This window comes from Sorex fumeus, unplaced genomic scaffold, assembly GCF_029834395.1.
Source record: "Sorex fumeus unplaced genomic scaffold, SorFum_2.1 ptg000006l, whole genome shotgun sequence".
In the NCBI taxonomy this organism is placed as follows: domain Eukaryota; kingdom Metazoa; phylum Chordata; class Mammalia; order Eulipotyphla; family Soricidae; genus Sorex; species Sorex fumeus.
The window spans coordinates 22,506,510-22,526,491 of NW_026606063.1; positions in this window are offsets into that span (position 1 = coordinate 22,506,510).

The following is a 19,982-nucleotide window of genomic DNA, read 5'->3' on the forward strand; positions in this document are numbered from 1 at the left end:
TGGAAAAATTCCTAGGTTCTAAGCTTAAATGTTTTTTTTTCTGTTATTTTCTATTTTCTGTGGGCTGGAGTGATAGCACAGTGGGTAGGGTGCGCCTTGCATGCGGCCAACAAAGGTTTGATTCCTCCGTCCCTCTCGGGAGAGTCTTGGAGAGCCCTGCAAGCACCGAGAGTATCTCACCCACATGGCAGATCCTGGCAAGCTCCTCATGGTGTATTCGATATGCCAAACACAGTAGCAACAAGTCTCACAATGGAGATGTTACTGGTGCCCACTGGAGCAAATCCATGAACAAAGGGATGACAGTGATACAGTTATTCTATTTTCTATATTTTCGTAAACTATATTAAATTTATTTTGATGTTCTTTTATTATCTTCAATATTTCTCAGATCACTTTTAATTAATTAATTAATTAATTTGAGGAGGCTGAATTGCACTACATCCAGAAGCACTCACTCTTGACTCTGTGCTCAGGGATCATTCCTGAGGGATTTTACTCAGGAGACCACATTCAGTGCCAGGGATTGAACTGGGGTCAGCCGCAGGCAAGGTAAGGGACTGACTCTAGTTCTATCTCTCCATACTCTTATTTTTGTTGTTTTAGTTATTTGTCTCACCCTGCTCACCGTCTCATTACATTTTCAGCAAAATCTATGTGATTTATAACTTGCCATTTATTTCTGAGATCGCTTTGTCTTTTCTTTGTTGTTCACCCTTAATTTTGTTCAGCATGTTGCATATATTCATTTTTATCCAGAGTTTTCAAAGTCTGTATTATGATGCTATTTTATATTTGCCATTGCTCATTTAGCACATGTTATATCATCATATAATTTTTCTCTATTTAGAACAAAACTAAGGCTATTGAACCTAGTATTGTTAATAGTGTGTTCTTATACTATAGTACACTTTTTTTCCCCCTTTATTGCTGAGTCCATGAGATGACTCTTTTTCCTGCTTGATTCCTGCCGTGCCAGAACCAAACCTTTGTACTTGGAAGTACAAAGCTCTGTACTTGGAAGTTGCTTCCCCAAGCCCTCTCACAACCAGCTCTTAGATATTTTGTTGGTATTTTCCCATTTGGCATGACTTCTCTTCCATGGACGATGTTACTGATATTCTGCTATCACTAGGAGAACGGTGCTCTCTTTTCTTTTCTGTGAAGTCTTTATCTTGTGTTTGCTCCATTTATGCACCCTGAAGCTATTTCAGTTGTGTTTCGATCTTTATTTCATCGCTTAAATAAATATATTAAAGTTTGCAGTGTTCTAGTTGTCCTGTAGGCATGCTGTAGGCACACATTGTTTATAGTTTTATTTGAGTTTCTTTTTAATCTGCCGGTTATGTTACTACCGTTTTCCTCTGGGAACTGAGAAAGTTTTCCAATAGATTCTTTAGCCAGGAATCTTGGCAAACATATTGGTAATATGCTTATACTTCCTGTGAGTCTTTGTATTTGTAGAAATAAATATAACAAGTCATATAGAAATGAAATATACTGACAGTTTGGCCTATACTTTTCTCCTGTATTTGAATTTATCAGTCTATGTGTAGAATAGCTGAAGGGTTGTTCTGGTGAACTTTCTCCAGCACAACGGAATAACATAGAAGGATGTACTTTACGTGAAGCCTCAAAGATACCCTCAAACACTGAATGTCAACTAAAACTTGAATATTGATGTCATAGCAGCTTGATTCATAACTGCTAGAGCTTGAATGCAGCCTGGATATCCTTATATTGGTGAATGAAAGATTAGATTTGTGGTAATCTCAGACAGTGGGATATTATTATTATTATTATTATTATTATTATTATTAATTATTGGTTGATTTAAGTGATGTTTAAGTATAAAATTTTTTAGGTGTGATCACTAAAATCAAACATCTTTATATAATATCTTGCTCGAGGCCCTCCCGTTGATCGTCGATTTGCTCGAGCGGGCCCAGTAACGTCTCCATTGGAGACTTTGTTGTTACTGTGTCTGGCATATCGAATACTCTCGGTAGCTTGCCGGGCTCTCCGAGAGGGGCGGAGGAGTCAAACTCGGGTCGGCCATGTTGGCCGCTTGTAAGGCGAACGCCCTACCGCTGTGCTATCGCTCTGGCCCTTAATATCTTAAGTTAAAATAAAGCATAAGATTCACACTACAACAAACAAACTTAAAAATGTGCCTGTAAAAGGAGTAGCTGGGGTTAAGAGAGAAACTGGGCACATTCATTGGTGGAAGGAAATTGACACATGATAAGATAGGTGTTGGAAAATTGTATGCCTGAAACTAAACTAAAAATAGTTAAACAAACCATGCCTCAATTAAAAATGTGTTTAAACATAAAACTAGGCTATCAAGTCATGAGACGATATGGAAACTAAGTGTGAAATGATACGTAAAAACTGTTTATTCTAAATATATGACATTATCGTATCCCTATCATTCTCAACCCATTGTTCATTGATTTGCTCAAACGGACACCAGTAACATCTTCATTTATCCCTGTCACATGCTAGTGTAGCCCGATGGCATATTGGGGGCTCTTTCAAGGTGACATTAAGGAAAAATAAACCATGGTGACAGTATAAAGGTCAGTTATTTCCAGGGTTTGGTTGTGGTATATGTGTGGGTTTTAGAATAAAATTAACAGGCATAGAGGACTTTTGTGGCAGTTGAAACAATTCTGTAGGGAACTATAATTTTGGCTATATGTTATGATATATTTGTTAAATCCCATATATATATGCACTACAAAGAGTGAACCCTCATATAAATGACTGATTTGAATTGATAATGGTGTTAGAATTATGGATTATAACAACTGTTATCACTCTGATGGGAATACCCATGGTTGGTGAGACTGAGACTGCATACATGTGGAGATGTGGATATGTACATATACGTACATAGGTATGTGTGTGTGTGTGTGTGTGTGTGTAAACACACACACACACATATAAGCAGTCATCAAAGTCCTAGCCAAACAGGGCATTCAAACTCAATACATCAGGATCCCCCATGAGCTGTATTATGGATTCACCACCAGGACCTCACTAGTCTACAAAGAAGTGATCATCATCATTGAAATCTATATCTTTTTTCTTTTTTATATTAATATATTAATTAATTTTTTTTTATTAGTGAAACGTCATGAGGTTCAGTGTAGACTTACAAACTTTTGTGCTTGGGTTGCAGTTTATACAATGAGTATCCATCCCTCCACCAGTGCTCATTCTCCACCACCAATGATCCCAGTAGCCCTCCCCCACATCCCCACCCCACCCCACCTGGCCTCTGTGGCAGGGATTCCCCTTTGCTCTCTCTTTCCTTTAGGGTGTTATGGTTTGCAATAGAGGTATTGAGTGGCTATCGTGTTCGATCTATAGTCCACTTTCAGCACGCATCTCACATCCCAAGTGAATCCTCCAAATAAAAAATATCCTTTACTTGGTTAAACATTTTCTTTTTTTTTTTTTACAGAGGTAATTATATAGCCTACATGAAAATGTTTTACTTTCTCATTTCCAGTCTCTGTGTGTTTTATTTCCTTTTCATGACATATTTCCCTAAGATCTCTTGATAGTATTGAACAGTAGTGAGATTAAAACTGTATGCTTTTAACTCTCCCTTACAAAGAGATTATTCAGTCTTTACATTAAATATGTTATTTGCAGTATTTTATAGGTAAATCTTTACATAGAACAGGAAATTCTTTTCTATTTATATTTCTCTGAGATTTTCTGCAATGAGTAGATTCTGAATATTGTCATTTATTTTTGTGTTGATTGAATGGTAAAATTAGGGGCTTTCTTAAATATTTTAACAAATAACATTTTTACTTTTTAAAGACTCATTTTTCTTTATTGTTTCTTTATTTTTAATTTACATGGTTTCTTTAACTTGACACTGTTATTTGCAAAAATATTCATAACAGTGTTTACAGTAATGTTCCAGTTCCAATATCACCCTCTCCGCATCTGTGTCCCTGGGTTCCCTTCCAACTCTAGCCTACCTCCTTAAGAGGCACACTTCTCAGTTTGCTTGTCACTGTTTGTTGAATTTAAATCTAAATTTATTTTTAACATTTTATATTTTGCTTTAAAAATGGAATTTTTAGTAGCACTGTAGCACTGTCCTCCCGTTGTTCATCGATTTGCTTGAGTGGGCTCAGTAACGTCTCCATTGTGAGACTTGTTGTTAGTGGGTTTGGCATATAGAATATGTCACGGGGAGCTTGCCAGGCTTTGCTGTGTGGGTGAGATACTCTTGGTAGCTTGCCGGGCTCTCTGAGAGGGGCAGAGGAATCGAACTTGGAATGGTCATGTGGGCCTTGTGCAAGACAAATGTCCTAATGCTCTGCTATTGCAATTTGTTACACCACATTTTCATTACTTTGGTACAATATATTCACATTTTTCTGACCCACAGATTTTTTTGAATACCCTTATTAATGCACATACAGATCAGGGATTTTTTAGATAACTTTCTAGATTAAAAGGTAAAGGTAAAGGCCCTCCCGTTGATCGTCGATTTGCTCGAGCGGGCCCAGTAACGTCTCCATTGGAGACTTTGTTGTTACTGTGTCTGGCATATAGAATACTCTCGGTAGCTTGCCGGGCTCTCCGAGAGGGGCGGAGGAATCGAACTCGGGTCGGCCATGTTGGCCGCTTGTAAGGCAACGCCCTACCCGCTGTGCTATCGATATGTTATGATATATTTGTTAAATCCCATATATATATGCACTACAAAGAGTGAACCCTCATATAAATGACTAATTTGAATTGATAATGGTGTTAGAATTATGGATTATAACAACTGTTATCACTCTGATGGGAATACCCATGGTTGGTGAGACTGAGACTGCATACATGTGGAGATGTGGATATGTACATATACGTACATAGGTATGTGTGTGTGTGTGTGTGTGTGTAAACACACACACACACATATAAGCAGTCATCAAAGTCCTAGCCAAACAAGGCATTCAAACTCAATACATCAGGATCCCCCATGAGCTGTATTATGGATTCACCACCAGGACCTCACTGGTCTACAAAGAAGTGATCACCATCATTGAAATCTATATCTTTTTTTTCTTTTTTATATTAATATATTAATTTATTTTTTTTTTATTAGTGAAACACCATGAGGTTCAGTGTAGACTTACAAACTTTTGTGCTTGGGTTGCAGTTTATACAATGAGTATCCATCCCTCCACCAGTGCTCATTCTCCACCACCAATGATCCCAGTAGCCCTCCCCCCCCCATCCCCACTCCACCCCGCCTGGCCTCTGTGGCAGGGATTCCCCTTTGCTCTCTCTTTCCTTTAGGGTGTTATGGTTTGCAATAGAGGTATTGAGTGGCTATCGTGTTCGATCTATAGTCCACTTTCAGCACGCATCTCACATCCCAAGTGAATCCTCCAAATATCCTTTACTTGGTTAAACATTTTCTTTTTTTTTTTTTACAGAGGTAATTATATAGCCTACATGAAAATGTTTTACTTTCTCATTTCCAGTCTCTGTGTGTTTTATTTCCTTTTCATGACATATTTCCCTAAGATCTCTTGATAGTATTGAACAGTAGTGAGATTAAAAATGTATGCTTTTAACTCTCCCTTACAAAGAGATCATTCAGTCTTTACATTAAATATGTTATTTGCAGTATTTTATAGGTAAATCTTTACATAGAACAGGAAATTCTTTTCTATTTATATTTCTCTGAGATTTTCTGCAATGAGTAGATTCTGAATATTGTCATTTATTTTTGTGTTGATTGAATGGTAAAATTAGGGGCTTTCTTAAATATTTTAACAAATAACATTTTTACTTTTTAAAGACTCATTTTTCTTTATTGTTTCTTTATTTTTAATTTACATGGTTTCTTTAACTTGACACTGTTATTTGCAAAAATATTCATAACAGTGTTTACAGTAATGTTCCAGTTCCAATATCACCCTCTCCGCATCTGTGTCCCTGGGTTCCCTTCCAACTCCAGCTTACCTCCTTAAGAGGCACACTTCTCAGTTTGCTTGTCACTGTTTGTTGAATTTAAATCTAAATTTATTTTTACCATTTTATATTTTGCTTTAAAAATGGAATTTTTAGTAGCACTGTAGCACTGTCCTCCCGTTGTTCATCGATTTGCTTGAGTGGGCTCAGTAACGTCTCCATTGTGAGACTTGTTGTTAGTGGGTTTGGCATATAGAATATGTCACGGGGAGCTTGCCAGGCTTTGCTGTGTGGGTGAGATACTCTTGGTAGCTTGCCGGGCTCTCTGAGAGGGGCAGAGGAATCGAACTTGGAATGGTCATGTGGGCCTTGTGCAAGACAAATGCCCTAATGCTCTGCTATTGCAATTTGTTACACCACATTTTCATTACTTTGGTACAATATATTCACATTTTCCTGACCCACAGATTTTTTTGAATATCCTTATTAATGCACATACAGATCAGGGATTTTTTAGATAACTTTCTAGATTAAAAGGTAAAGGTAAAGGCCCTCCCGTTGATCGTCGATTTGCTCGAGCGGGCCCAGTAACGTCTCCATTGGAGACTTTGTTGTTACTGTGTTTGGCATATCGAATACTCTCGGTAGCTTGCCGGGCTCTCCGAGAGGGGCGGAGGAATCAAACTCAGGTCGGCCATGTTGGCCGCTTGTAAGGCGAACGCCCTACCACTGTGCTATCGCTCCAGCCCTTTCTAGATTACTTTCTAGATTACTTTCTAGATTATTGATTTATAATTTCCTTCAGTTTTGAGTGGTGAATATATTTTGTTTACTTCAGTTCTTTAAATATATTGAGGCTTGTTTCAGGGCCTACTATACCATCTTTGAATATTCTATGTGCACTTTTATTTTTTTATTGACTGGAGTGTTGTATTACTATAAAATTTGACTGACTGTTCTTTCAAGACTTCCTTGTACTTGCTGAATTTGTGGTCCACTTGTTTTATCAATGATTGAAAGAGGGCTATTGAATTGTCGTTTTTTCTTTTTGCTCTGGCAGTTTTAGAACAATGTGTTTAAAGCTCTACTATTATACATAAATATTTAGAATTATATTTGATTCTTTTTTCCCCAAAATTAGTTTTTCTGCTGTCAATATAGTCATGTTATTTCTCCTTTGATTTTCTCTTCTATTTATCCTACTTGGCCCATTTTGTAACTTTTTACTGTTTATTTTTAATTTTCATTTTGTAGTTAGAAAAAACTTGCTTCTTGATTTTTTAAATCAATTCGATAATCTCTACTTTTTAATTACTGTATTAATTTACATTTAAAATTATAATTGATATAGTTTGATTTGTCTACCATGTTACTATTATCTGTACCATTTGGCTCTTTCCTATCTTTTTTTTTGGATTAATTTTTAAAGTTGGCGAAGAACAGGCAGGCGTTACGAATACTTTTCCTGGTTTCTGCTGCATCTACCAGCACTTCTGCTCTTCTCTCTTTGAGGTCTTCCTTGATCGCATCTCTGCACTGCTTTGCGAGCTCAGACGTTCACTTGCGGTTGCCTAAGGCATGTACCAAACCACGTTGGCAAATAAGCTCATGAGTTTTAGGCATTTTTTTGTGGCTATCTCTCTCTTGGCATTCCTCACACAATCATGGAGATGCTGAACCAGTCGATCATATTCTTCATCAATGTTGTCAACAATGGCATCTTCCCATGTTGCAGCAATAGTGCCAAAGAGCTCCCAGTTGGTGGTCATTCTGGGAGTTCTTTTCTTAAACTTTGCAGCCCTTTCTCCCCGCTCTGTGAAGTAGAATTTTGCATGAAGGAGACGGTGGTCTGATCCCGTTTGGAATTTTGGGACAACAGCAACATCGGTCAGGCAAAACTGTCGATTGAATATGATGTTGTTTATTTCCTTGTGAAACCGTCCACCAGGAGACTCCCATGTCCAATGTTTAGATTCGACCTTCTGGAACTGTGAGTTACCATAGATGGTCTTGGTTGACATGATGAACTCAGTCAGTCTCTCACCCTGTTCATTCCATTCTAGGCCATGGGTCCCGATGTGGAGTTCTTCAGCTGATCTTCTCGGTCCTATCTTGGCATTAAAATCACCGACAATGATCTTATAGAAGGTGCGGTCTTCTTTATAAAACTTCTCCAGCTCCATGTAGAACTTCTCAATTTCTCCTTCATCATAATGGGATGTTGGTGCGTAGACAATGAAGACCAAAACTGCTGGCAGTGAGCCACATCTATTCAAGTGTAAATGTCCGATTTGGGTTGTTAGGCATTCGAAAGAATCAATGCTCATGGCCAAGTTCGTGTTGACAAGGACACCGATGACACCTCTTTTATCATATGTTCCGAGGTACAATTCTTCTCCATTGTCAAAAATGGCGTGATGAGATTGGTGCCTTCTTGTCTCAGTCAGACCAATGATGTCGTACTTGATCTTTCGTGCAGCGGACGTACATTGAAAGTACAGACAATCATTTTTGTTTTCCTTCCTTTTGGCAGACTAGTTCGGCCTTGAGATTTTATCAGCCCCTCCTTTCTCATTCTTCTCAATGCTGCCATATTGGTGATGCCTTCAGGGTCAGGGAATGAGACCTATTGTAATTACTGGTTTTGGCATATCAAATACACAACAGATAGCTTGCGAGGCTCTGCTGTGCGGGCGAAATACTCTCGATAGCTTGCCAGGCTCTCCGAGAGGGATAGAGGCTTTTGGGGCGGCCTCTAATCGCCCTTACTGGTGTCCGCTTGAGCAAATCCATGATTAATGGGAAGTCATGTGATCAAGTGATCGAGTGAATTTTTAAAATTTCATATAACTCCTGACCAAATATACAGCTCAGTGGTAGAGTGTTTATTTTGCATGTAAGAGTCCTTGGGTTTGATCCATAGAATTGCAAAATAAATAAATTCCATTTAACCTAAAGGCATCTTTAAGGATGAAACACCACTGACCAAGAAAGTGGAAACAAACATCCTGTCCTGTCCTGCCCTCCCGCTGTTCATCGATTTTGCTCGAGTGGGCCCAGTCACTGTCACTGTCACTGTCACTGTCCTCCCGTTGTTCATGGATTTGCTTGAGGGGGCCCAGTAATGTCTCCATTTTGAGAGTTCTTGTTACTGTGTTTGGCATATCAAATGCATCATGGGGAGCTTGCCAGGCTTTGCTGTGCAGGCAAGATACTTTTGGTAGCTTGCCGGGCTCTAACAAATTTAAACTAAGAAGCTTCTGTACCTCAGAAGAAATAATGACCAAAACACAGAGAGAGTCCATGGAATGACAAAATTTATTTACCCAATAACCATCAGGTAAGGGGTTAATAACTAGGATATTCAAGACATTAGTAGAACTGTACATGTAAAAATCCTCCAATCCATCAAAAAATGGGGAGGAGAAATGAACAGAAACTTCCTCAAAAAAGAAATACAACTGGTCAAAAGGCACATGAAAAAAATGCTGTACATCACCAATCATCGGGGAGATGCAAATCAAAACAACGAGATATTATCTCACACCCCAGAGACTGAAACACATCAAAAAGAACAAGAACAACCAGTCCTGGTGCAGATGTGGGGAGAAAGGGACTCTTTTTCATTATTGGTGGAATACCAGCTGTCTAGCCTTTCTGGAAAATAAAATAGGCATTCCACAAAAATCTATTCTGTTATTTTTTAATTGTGATCTAAAACTCAATTACCTCTTTTTAGTGATTCTTTTGAATTAATAAAATATATCTACTTTTAAATATTATTCCAATATCTATACATAGTATAGATATTGTACAACATATAATTCTCATGGTTTTACATCACTATTGTCATAAGGTTTACTTCTATAAATGTTATAATTGTTGTTTTCTTGTTTTGCTGCTTTTTTGAGGTTCTCTCCTATGGTTTTCAGAGAACCATACTCTGTCTGGCTATGTATAAAATTCTAGATTGATAAGTTTTCTCCTAGTAACTTTAGTAATTTATTGTTAATTCTCATCTTGCTGAATTATATTACTTTTAATTAAAAAAAATTTCTTCTCTTCATTCCTTTGTAGGTTATGGTTTCCATTCTCTGATTGATTTTATACTTTCTCCTCATCAGGTATAATTGGTTCTGATGTGCCTTGAGTTTTCTTTAACTTTCTTCCACATAATACTCATTCCATTTCTCCATTGTGGAGGTTCTGTTTTATTCCAACGTGTTAATTTTTCAGCCATATTATTCTTTCGTCTCTTACTCCTTTAATTATTTATCTCCCTCTTTACTTCTGTTTGTAGTCTTTCTAACTGCAAATAAATTAAGGTTTTTGGTTTTCCCATAGTTAAACAATTCACATTTTTAGCCTTCCCCCACTGTTTTACTTTGAATGTTTTCTATTTTGTGCTTTCAAAGTCACTAATATTTTTCTGTAAGATATAGTCAGTTCTAAATCTAATTTAGTATGTTTTATATATAGAAGTTTGAGTTTTTTAAATTATATTTTATGGGTTAAGGGATATAACTGGGGTATGTGTCTTACATGCACAAGTCCCGGGGTTTTATTTCTGTCACTGCATGGCCCTTAAACACTGCTTAGTGTAGCTATAGAAGACCCTGAATGTCAACACCACAGTCTGGTGGCTCTTAGCACCACTGTGTTCAAGCAGTACAGCACTGAGTGTTAACATTGACCCAGACTGCTTGTTGCCAAGTATTGCCAAGAGTAACCCCTGGAACCACTGAAAACTGTTTGGAGGTCCTTTAACACAAAACTTCTCCATTTTTCTTCTTATCAAGTTTTTTTTTATTCTTATGCCTTCTGGAATAATAGGAGAATAGCTATAATAGATACTTCCATGCAATTGTCTGCCAACTTCTATCATCTGTGTAATGATTTATAAGTATTTGCATAAATCGGTTTATGCCTTTGCCATGGATTGATTGTGCAGATTCACTGAACAGTTATAATGTTTATTGAATGCCAGGCATTCAAAATTTTATGTGCTGTATGCTGAATAGTTTGTGTTTATAAATTTATTATTTTCTTCCCCACCCCCATAGGATGCAGTTAAATTTCATGGAAATAGTTTAATTTATTTGAAGCTAATATTTTAATTTTCTAGTTAGAACCTAAATAGCTTTTAATTGTATGTCATTACTGAGAAAATATCCCAGATTTTACTCACTGTTGCAAATATTAGAAAGCCTCGCCATAATAGCTGGAAAGAATACAAATAGTTTTCTGGGCTTGTATGAGTCCTGTGGGTGGTATAGTCTCCACCTTTTTCAAAGATTCATTCATCATAGTTCCTCAAATCTATTCTCTTATTAGTACTCAGATGAGATTTTTAAGAGGACTCTATAACTCTCTGCACTTCTTTTACTCTGTTGAGTGCTCTTCTCCCTGCTAATCTTATGACCTTATAGGTTATATCCACATTAACCTCCCTGAAATATGAACTCTGTACTATGACTCAGGGAACACTTTGGGTTGAGTTGAGTTTCTCCCTCCATGAATTTTTGGACAATAAATTATAAATTGGGATCATTTGAAGGATAACTTGCATTTATTTCTCTTCCCTTAGGGATAGTTCATAAACCCTGCTAATTGGCCAAAGTTAATTTTTTTTCAAAAAAACTTAAAAATTAAATATAACACGGGATTTATATTGAATGGAGTTTCTGATGCTTTCTGCTCCATAGAAGTCCCATTTAACTTTAAGTTATGGCGACCATGAATTTATTTTGACCCTGACCAAAGATAACACTGAAAAAGAGAATTTATAATTCTGTCTGTGGTAATGGAAGAATATTATTACAGTTATACAAAGGCAACAGTGACAGATATATTTGACATCTAGATAAATGTCTGTACTATGGTTTACTACTTGACCTGACTTTGGTGCATAGATAAGGGTAGAGCCATAACCTGAGAAGAACATTTTGACCTTAGGGAAGAAGGGTTTTGCCACCTACACTCATGAAACAGCTCAAAGAAACAGCAGTACAGATTCAGTCTGTGGTGATTGGAAGAAGTTGGGTATGTCACTAGGGCCCTCTGAAGCAAGATGCAAAATGGGTATTACATTTGTCTCAACTTCGCAAAATCCTAGGGCACTTGATGTACATGAGAAAAGTAGGGCACAAAGCCTATGGACACATTTATAGGTTGGATACAGTGGAGTTCAGCCCTGTTAGAACTTTCCTGAAGGCCGATTTAGAATAGACCTCACTATTATCTAATAGAAAAATGGGAAAACTGCAGTATTCCCTGCCCCCCCAAACCCAAGCATCTTTAATGTCTAATACATTTGAATAGCCCTAGACAAAGGCCAAGGATTATTCAAAACTCAGGAGCCTGTTCTCAGAGAAATAACAATTTGAACTAGGAGGCAGTCAGCAGAAATAGCATTTGGTATTTAATTTAGCTTACTTATTATACTTCCTGTTTTTTTTCCTCTGGCTCTAAGTGTTGTGATGACAGAGTTTGATTACTGATAATTTCATCCAGTGGACTCTATCTCTCTCCTACTCTTGGCTGCAAAGAGTATAGCCTACAGCCTTATTAAAACCACATGGTGGTAGTACAAAATACTAGAGCAAAGAAAGACAGAGAGACTTGTATGGAGACATACAAGTTAAACAGATACAATTGCACAAAACATTTGTAGAAAAATCTGCTTAAATGGTTAGATTTGACTCAAAACTCAGGAGAGTACCTATGTAGTTTAATCTCTGAAGCAATCTACTAAGTATTTCAATAACATGCCAAGACTGCTTACAGCCTCAGCTGTAGAAAAAAAATGAGAATAGTAAGGACAAAACCTAGTTATGATTCTGAGACTACATATAACATTTACATGAATGCACTTTAAAATTTATCTATAGACCCTTATTTTTAAGTGACTTCGTAATTTAAATGTAGGTGGGCCTCCCATAATAAAATTTAAGCCATTAGTAATAAGAATGCTATAAAATATAATATAATATACCGCTAGAGCAAATGGATGAACAATGGGAGGACAAGACAGGACAGGTCAATATATAATATAATATAATTATAAAGTTAATATATGGCACTATGGCACTGTCCTCCCATTGTTCATCGATTTGCTCAAGTGGACACCAGTAAAGTCTCACAGCAAATTGTGAGACTTGTTAATATATAATATAATATAATGTTAATCACTAATTCAAATATTTAAAGAATAAAACATACAATTTATCAAGGTGCCCTGAAGCAACAGATTTCATCATTAATCTGGATCTCTGACTACACTGAGCAGATGGGATTACGTTATAGGAGAAAGGTCAAAACCTATGACATTAGCTTCCAGTGGGTCTATTTGTATGCTATTGCATTGGGCAAGTTGTTTCACCTCTCTGAACTCTTTTTAATTTCCTTAATGATAAAGTCAAGCTCATAATTAAGATACTCTGATTAAAACCACACAGAAATTCTTGGCACATAACAGGCCCTCTATCAAAGGAACCTTTCCTCGAAGTCTAAGACAAACAATATGGAGTGATTAAGCCAACTACAGATCCCAGGTTACTTACTTGATCATAGATGGCTCTTTCTTTTTCCTGTGCTTCTGAAGATATTGGGATGATTAGAAAGGAAAGCACTTCATAAGCCTTGGAACACAGTAAGTGGGCAAAAAATACCTTTTTCAGGTTTTAAAAAATAAAAGCAAGACCATGTAGAAAATATGTGGAATAAAATGTTTAAAAGAGTGATCTATTTGGGGCCTAGGATAAAATTCAGCAATAGAGCATTCGCTTTCTTATCATAGCAATAACAAAACCGAAAATTCTCAGAACATATGGAAAATATTACTTTGAGTTTTTGAAATAATCATGCATGGTTTTCAGAGTATTCTAATTAATAATAATCACTCTTCACTTTGATCTACTCTTAGTCTATGAAGCATTTTCACATTCATTGCAGTGGTAATAGGTGCTAGCTGAAATATTAAATAAAGGATCCAGAGCAGGCATCTGAAAACATCACATTCAAAACACAGACCTCCCAAATAAAGATGTTTAGCCTTAGCTGGTCTTGAAGTAGAACATTTATATTTTTATTTTTCTAGACCAGTTATTTGGATCTTTCCCAAGAGAAACCCAACTCTATGCCCTCCTTGCACCCTTCATATGGTTTGAAAACAAATTAATTATTCTCCCATTCTGCAACCTCTAACTCTCCTGGGCCATAACATAGAGAAGCTGTTAAGAAATGTTTTGGACTGTTTTCTATTCAGAAAACTGCTGTGGCTCAATGCAGATTTCATTGACTCCTGGAACCTGGCCAGCAAGGCTGGCTTCCTGACCTAGCCACAGACAAGTCTGTAAACTCAGCTTAATGATAGATCAACTTGTTTAATAGACCCCATATGTTTTATTTACCACTCTTGAGTGCTTACATTTTATTCTGTTAGCTTTTTGTTTCTCCGCATAGCTTATAAACCATTCAAGGTATTTTGAGCATAAAACTATATAATGATTCTATGACCGAAACAGCCAATTATATATCTGTATTATTGTTTATTATATCTGTAGCTAGTTAGTAGTCTCAGCATTATCATTTTTATAATGCCATTTCTGAATTATGTGGATATCATTTAGACAACCCAAGGTATAGCTTACCTCCTATAATCTATATTTTGTGGTCAAATGAATATTGGTTCTAGTTGATGGCTGTCATTAAATCTATTTAGAAGTACTTTTAAGAAAGATTCTGTTATCTTAAGTGGAAATCTTACACCTTCAGGTGGTCAATTTTCAGCCACACAATCTCATTTGTTCTTTTTATTTTAATCAGTTAATGATTGAGTGAAATAAATGAGAAGGGTATTAGACCAGATACTTGGAAATGTAAATTCCACTTATACCCTTGCCACATCAGAGTTATAAACGTTTTGACAAGCAATTTCACATGTCTCTAACTGGATTCTTCATTACAAACTAAATAAGGAAAATTTAAATTCTGGATTAATATTTATTTGTATAGTATTAATTTATTTTGCTAGTGTGATATATCTTAGACTTATTTGCATTACCAATTTATAACATGATTAACAAAACATTTTCTGCCTCACAGAGACAGGATTTGAATGAGAAACAGACAGTTCCTCTGTCAGTCTCCATTGAGACATGGAGATAAAAATACTACTGGGATTATAAATTTAGAGAGTATGAATAATATGTCCAGAGTCAGTCTTCCTATTGTCATCCACTTATGTAACACACCTAGAACTTCTATTCACTCACTGCAAAAGCAGAACCTAATTCCACTTGCCCTCCAGAACTAACACCACACTTAACTCTCCAGCCTCCTTCATAATGCAGTGTAAATCTCTACAAACAGGTGAAAGCTATGGTTATTCAAATGTTGACTATATAGTTTCATATCCTATCAAGTGAGGGGAGGAAGCAGTTAAAGTTGTTACTGTTCACACCTACCCATTTTTTCACAGCTTGGAAAACTTGAGCCCAAAGAGGCAGGAATGACTTATTCAAGCTACAGGATAGCCAAGCTACAGGAAAAGAGAGGTGATTTACATTTACTGTTACCAGAGAAACCTTTATTAGGGAAAAATCTGACTATGGAAGATCAGTGAATAATAAACATATGAGCTACTCTGATGAAAGTGTGATTTGAGACCCCACATTTTGTTCACATCCAGTGATAAAACCTGAGATTTTTGAGGAAATTTTTTGAACAGAGGATACTCCTCAGAGTAGTAGAACGAATGACACTACAACAACTTATAATTGCACATGATAATGATTACAGTGTATAGCTATGCACTATATTTATTAGTAATGATAATAATAATAAAATAGTTAACATTTTCATCGTCATATTCGAAACTTATAGAAGTGTTAACTTCCATGGTTTTGAGGAAAAATTACTGCACCTTCACTACCAAAATTCTCCAGGTTCTCCACTTGTCTTTATATCAGCTCTAGTAACCTCTTTAATCCCCACCTTTCCCACCCCTTCTCTCCACATCTTGGTAACTTCAGTTCTGCAATCAAAGACCAAGTGTCTGCCCTCACTAGATACCACCTAGTCCCTTTGTTTTGTCTCTCTGAGTACTGCAGATGAGTGACGTAATCTAGATTTATTCTCCCTCAGACTAATTTCACTTAACATGATGCATCCTGGTTCCATTCAAGTCGCATGGTATTCCATTGTGTTAATATACCACAATTTCTTTAACCAAGTGTTAATTGTTGGGCATTGGGATTCTCTCCATATCCTAGCTATCGTAGTTGGTGCTGCAATGAATATAGGTGTGCATATATGTTTTTGAGTTAACATTTTTTTGTGTTAGGGGGAATATATTTCAGGAATTTGATTGCTGTGTCATATGGAAACTTAATTCTTAGTTTTTTAAGAAGTTTTAATACTTATTTCCTATAAACATCTATGAAGAATCAAGTTCATACTACATTCACGGTACTGTTTTCTATGCAATAGATGCATTAGAATAGTTAATACTTCCAAGAACCCTAGGATATAGACATTATGACTATTAGTGCCATTGTACAATGCATTAACTGAGTCAAACAGTCAAACAGATGTTCCATAAATTGCTCAAAGGTATACACACAGTAAATAACAGCTGGAGCAGCTAAAGCAGACAGAACCCCAGAATTCTTGTTTTGTATCACATACTTGGAATCTCTGTGGTGCTGGTCTACATTTGCTGCTTTACAGTATTGTGTTAGAATACAAGTTTGATTATTATATCATCTAATATTAGCTTAATATAAGCTATAATGTGAAAACAGCACTATAATTGCTTTTAATCAGCCCAACATTCTGTTTGAAAGTTTTAGAGGCATTATCTCACATATTGTGAATACAAACTTGAAATCTGATTATTTTTAATATTACAAGTGAGGTACCCTCATTTCCAGAAAGTTTATAATTTCATTATTTTTCTTTTATTTATGTTTCTCACAAGATCATATAGCTAGTGAAAGGCCAAACTCAGTATCCTTCACTTTAGAAATTGCCTTGCTATCCAAAGACTTAAGTACGTCTTTAGATTCTTTAAATAAATCTGCTAGAATTAAAGGGACTTATATCCAGAATTTGCTTATCCCATTACTGAATTGCATTTTGATCTGTTGTTCTTAGTTTTTTCCCTTTAGCTATATTTTGCTCTTAAGTCTGAATTCCCGCAAGGGACATTGTTTTACTGATGGGTTAGAAAAATGCTCATCGAGGTTCTCTCCAGATTTTACTTTCTGACAAACCCAGAGACAATGAATTTGAGGAGCTCCATTTTTCATTCTGGTCCTTGTCTGGAACTATTTCCAAGACAACCCTGCTTCACCTCCCCTCCCACCGGGGAGTGAGAATGATGCTAATAATATGAAAGAGTTTCCAAGGTATTTCACTTCGCCTGTTTTGCAGTACATTGCCAGACTCTTAAAGAATGCTATATAAATTTTTAAGCCCAGTAGTAAAGTATAAGTTACCACATAATAGAACACTTAAATTATTGAAGGGATAGCATCATCCTGAGATTTCTCAAAGGAGTACTTGCTGAAGATCTATGCCTGTTCGGTGCCATCCTTAAAAGCAATAATGCCATCGAAAGTCCAAGCTTTTGAAGAAGTAGAAAGGAAAATGTTTTGTTTTTCTAAACTGACATGTTCATTTTTGTCTCTTTTACCAGAAAGGAAACTCCTCCATATGGGTCACCAATGCTTTCTCCTCCTGTGTCTTTTACTTTACACCCAGATTGCTGATGTACATGAATCGAAATGTGTATAAATTCTGGTGACTTTTATTCATCCCCAGAGAACACAGTAACCTTTTCCATAGATGCCAATGAGATAAATAGAGACCATTACACAAAATACATATTGTGTTGGAATTAAGTATTTAGAATGTCTTCAGGATGAATAATGGAATTACTTCAGTGAGATTTACAGTGCATCTGTGATGTGCAAGATTGCAGTATGTGCACTGGTGTTAAGAGGAGGTCAAAGACCAGTTCCTGTCTTCAAGAAGATTATATACTAGCAGGTAAAGTAGGACATTGTAGAGGCTAATTTTAGATTAAATGAACAAGTGCTAAATAGCTTTTGCATTTGGCATGTTCCTTCTCAAAAAAAAAAGCTTTCAGAAAACATTCTATGTTTTTCTTTAATTTTTTTAATTGAGTCACAGTGATAAACACATTTACAAAGATTTTCATAATTGGATTTCAGTCACATAATGTCCAAGACCTGTCCCTTCATCAATGTACTTTTCCCATCACCAATGGTCCCCGTTTCCCTCCATCCTCCATCCACTTGTCATTATAGCAGGCACTTTTCTTCTCTGTCAATGTCTCTGTCTCTGTCTCTGTCTCTATCTCTGTCTCTCTCTCACTCCTACCCCTCTTTCCTTATGGGCCTTATGGTTTGCAATAGAGATAATGAAAGATTATCAGGTATATCTCTTACCTACTTTCAACACTCAGTTCCTGTTCAAAATGATCATTTCCAACTATTATTGTCATGCTGATCCCTTTTCTTTCCTAACTAACCTTTGCTCTCCCCACTCCACCCCTACACACTTTTTAGCAAGTTTCTTTAGCAAGCTTCTAAACATGGACCAGCCTTCCGGAGCCCTGTTTACCCTCTCCTTGGATATTAGTCTCATACTTTATATATTTTTTTTCATTCCACAAATGAATGCAGTCATTCTATTCCTGTCCCTCTCCTTCTGACTCATTTCACTCAGCATGATACTCTCCATGTCCAACCATTTAGAAGCAAATTTCGTGACTTCTTTATTCTTAATGACTGTACCTTTTCATTTGTTTTATTTTGATATTGTATTCCTGTGGGGAGGGGAACTCTCAAGTGGTGCTCAGTGGACTGGGGGCTCCTCCTAGTGATATTGAGCCAAACAGGTGAGCCATCCAGTGCTCAGATACTGCAGGGCTGGTGACCTTCAGGGCTATTCTCACTGATTTCCAGGGGCTTTCAGGGCCATGCCCTGAGATGCTTGGGAGGGCATTTGGTTCTAGAGACTGAAACTGGTTTAGGTGCATGCTTTCTGTGCTGTATTATGCTGTATTATCGCTCTACCCTTATTTTGATATTTATTCTTTAGCCTCTAACACCTGACCTTATCTGTTTTACCATGGTTACTTCCTTCATTAAGGTCTCTTAGTTGCCAAATTCAGTAAATTTTTTAATCATTATTTTATTTGACATTTTACTCTTGTTATTTTTTGGCAAACTAGCTTCAAATAATCTGCATAATAGAGGAAGTTTCAAAGTCAGGAATAAATTTTTTTATCTTTTTTTTATTAATGAAACACCATGAAGTACACTTATAGACTTATAAATTTTTGTGCTTGGGTTTCAGTTATACAATGATCAAGTACCCATCCCTCCACCAGTGCCCATCCTCCCCCACCACGGGTCCTAGCATCCCTCCCACCCCCCATCCCCCCCCCCCCCCCCCGTCCCACCCTGCCGCTGTGGCAGGGCATTCCCCCTTGTTCTCTCTCTCTTCTTTTGGGTACTGTGTTTTGCCAGAGAGGCATTGAGTGGCAATCATGTTTGGTCGATAGACTACTTTTAGCATGTCTCTCCCACCCTGGGAGGGTCTTCACAACACCCTTTATTTGGTGCTCTCTTCTCTATCTGAGCTTCCTTCTCACCTAGCACATGTGGCTGGCCTTCAAATCATGGAGCAAAATTCCTGGTACTAATCTGAGCCATTTCTGGGTGTTAGTCTCCCGTTTTGTTGCTTTATGTTCCCCAGATGAATGCAATCTTTCTGTGTCTATCCCGCTCTTTCTGACTCATTTCGCTTAACATGATACTTTCCATGTAGTACCACTTGTATGTAAATTTCATAACTTCATCTTTTCTAACAGCTACACAGGAATAAATTTAAGGTGACAAAGAGTTGTTGGTAACACTGAGTGGCTGAAACCATCAGAATTATCAAGGAGTAGGTAAATATCTGAGACCTGATAATATTCTTACAGACATCTTTTTAAAACTATC